The 3,296-nt window shown below is 39.5% G+C and overlaps 1 pseudogene; it reads left to right on the forward strand.

The window, feature by feature from the left end:
• The first annotated feature begins 1,926 nt into the window (after positions 1 to 1,926).
• Positions 1,927 to 2,595, forward strand: LOC138088535 (elongation factor 1-beta pseudogene; annotated as a pseudogene).
• Positions 2,596 to 3,296: the final 701 nt, after the last annotated feature.

A 3,296-nucleotide genomic window follows, 5' to 3' on the forward strand; every position in this document is an offset into this window, starting at 1 on the left:
GGCTTATATGTGAGTAAAATACATACATATATATATATATATATATATATATATATACACACACACACAAGCATGTCAATAAAATGCATATATAAACATACAAATGTGCTGCTGCTGTTAAGTCGCTTCAGTCATGTCCGACTCTGTGCGACCCCATAGACAGCAGCCCACCAGGCTCCCCCGTCCCTGGGATTCTCCAGGCAAGAACACTGGGGTGGGTTGCCATTTCTTTATCCAATGTGTATACACCTATATGTAAATATAAGATAAAAAAGAAACCAAAATAATTTTCTGTGCCATTATTCTACTAGTTATTTTATATTGGCAAATTGGCTAATATATCCAGTTGAACCATTCAAAGCAGTTTTACTGATGTGTTTTCTTTTTTACCACCTGTTCTTTAAAAGAATTGACCAGATGCAGTAGACAATCCCTTAGCTGTTATTTAGAGAAAGCTTTGAGCTTGAATCAATATGATATTTCACTCTGTAGGTATTGAAAATCATTCTACGGTTGTCACTAATTGCTTTGATATTCTGCAAAAGTACAAAGTGTCAGCTATTTATTAATAAATCTGTTTTTGTAGTAGGGGGCGCATCTTTACTTTTTATCATGTACCAGCAGTAAAAAGTACTGAAGCTCTAAATAGAGCATATAATGAAAGACTCTGTCAGTGTGCGGTGTATCTGCTGATTAGAAAGCAGGGATCTTGTGTAAAGGGATACACAAGAAGAAGGACAGTATACAGACAATTCTTCCAAAGCCCTCTTCGCCAGTGATTACTCTTACATGGATTAAATGCTGTCAGATACAATCATTTATCAAGCAGTTGTGAAATGGGAAAATATAAAATTAAAAAGAGATTTCTGATGGCTTGTCACAGTCAGCCACTGGGCTAGGCTTGCATAGAATTCATGAGATTAAGTAGATAAAACACACATTTATTTGATTCTCTGATGTAACTAAATTGAGAAAGGTGGTTTGCAAGACAGATATCTCATGTCTTTTAGTCAGCAGTGAGTGATAGAGAAAACAGTCCTCTATCTTCATCTTTTTCACAGAACTGTCCTAGAGATGCAAACCGTAGCTCCAAACCATCCTGGGAAACAAAACTGTTTCCTCAGACAAGAAGGAGTGATGGGAGAATGTACTCCTCCATCATATACAAGCCACCATGTACTCAAATGTATTGCTGGATGTAGATGTCTATGAATTATTGTTTGGGGAGCATTGAGAAAACTCTCTTAGTCCCCAGGGATCATTTGCACCAGCTTAGACCAGTCTCTGAAATCATCATCACTGTGTCTGACAATTACAGGGACCCAAATTCCATGGATTATTTTTTTCTCCAGGTCTAGTTTAAGGATGTTTAAGGACTACTTTAAGGATGACAGCAACAAAAATGAACTTTATCAGAATAAGAAATACAGTATAGCTCCCAGGGACCCTGTGCTGGAAACTCAGAGGATCTGAGCATGTGTACACAACCTCTAGTTAGTCCAGACAGACCACAGACTTCTGTTCTGGCAGAACATCTAAAACTTTTCAGAACATGTGAATTAAATGCCTAATACAATATGTGACAAGCAAATAGGGAGGAATACAAGTGACTTCTGTTTCTAGTGGGAGGAAAGTGTATAAATAAATAACTGCACACATGCAATGTGCTAATTGAGAAATGCATTATGCTGGTTAGGGTTTATAGTGGAATTAGTAACATATTGGACTAGAGGAAAAGTTTCACTTAAGCTTTATGGAGAATGTGATTCTAGGAGGAGACTTCTAGAAGGGTTGAGAGGTCATCAGATAAACCAGGAAGTTTAAAATATTACAAAAGGCCTTTTTTTTTTCCTCTTAGTGCTCAGTACTGACCAGTTGTGTGCCTCTTTTCCTCCACTGTCTCCCAGTTCTCGATTAGTTGTCGCCATGGGTTTTGGAGACTTGAAAAGCCCCACTGGCCTCCAGGTGCCCAGTGACTACTCGGTGGACAAGAGTTACATAGAGGGGTATATGCTGTCACAAGCAAATATGGCAGTATTTGAAGCCGTCTCCGGCCCACCACCTGCCGACTTATGTCATGCCCTCCATTGGTATAATCACGTCAAATCTTATGAGAAGGAAAAGGCCAGGCTGCCAGGAGTGAAGAAAGCTTTGGGCAAGTATGACCCTGCTAATGTGGAAGACACTGCAGAAAGTGGATAGTGAAGATGATGATGACATGGATCTCTTTGGATCTGATGAGGAGGAGGGAAGTGAAGAAGTCAGGAGGCTAAGAGAAGAATGCCTTGCCCAGTATGAGTCAAAGAAAGCCAGAAAACAAACAGTTGTCACCAAGTCTTCCATCTTATTAGATGTGAAACCTTGGGATGATGAGACCGATATGCAAAACTAGAGGAGTGCGTCAGAAGCATTCAAGCAGACGGCTTAGTCTGGGGCTCTTCTAAACTAGTTCTGGTTGGGTATGGCATTAAAAAACTTCAAATACAGTGTGTAGTTGAAGATGACAAAGTTGGGACAGACATGCTGGAGGAGCAGATCACTGCTTTTGACGAGTATGTACAGTCTATGGATGTGGCTGCATTCAACAAGATCTAAAACCCATCATGGATCAGTATCCCTAAATAAAAGTTTGAAAGACAAAAAAAAATAATAATAATAAAATAAATAGATAAAATATTACAAAAGAAATGCAGAAAAAAGAAATAGTCTCTGACTATTGGTTCTTTGAATTCCCCCCACCCCAGCCTGATTCACATATTTTTCTCTTTTGTGGCAGCTTTCATTCATATAGCACGATGTAGCTTATGAATATTTACACGTGTTGTCTCATTTGATCTTCTGGCCACCTTCAAATTGTTTCAGGTTTAGGAAGGACTGGCCAAGCACTGCAGAAAATTATCTGAGTGATGATTTTATCAGCTTCTTCAAGGAGAGTGCATAGCAGGCTTCAGTCTACACACACAGAAACATTAATTCATTTCATATCGTGGGTGTCAGAGTGCATTAAGGCTTAATCCTCTGGTTGAGAAAGCATAGGACAGACATCCACCAAACCCATCTCCTTGTTGTCCTGACCACAAAGATATGTTTGTCAGCCTCCCCAGAAACAAAGTGGGGCCAAGTGTCTAAGTTCTAGTCAACAGAACACACATAGAATTGATGCATACTGCTTCTCAACCAACCTCATAAAATCCTCCTATGTGTTTCTCCATATCCTTTCCCTGTCCACTGGCTGAAATGAGAGAACCTTGAAGATACAGAGAACAGAGCCACAAAAACCACCTGCCAAAAACCGT

The sequence above is a fragment of the Capricornis sumatraensis genome, chromosome 1 (genome assembly GCF_032405125.1).
Source record: "Capricornis sumatraensis isolate serow.1 chromosome 1, serow.2, whole genome shotgun sequence".
Lineage (NCBI taxonomy): Eukaryota > Metazoa > Chordata > Mammalia > Artiodactyla > Bovidae > Capricornis > Capricornis sumatraensis.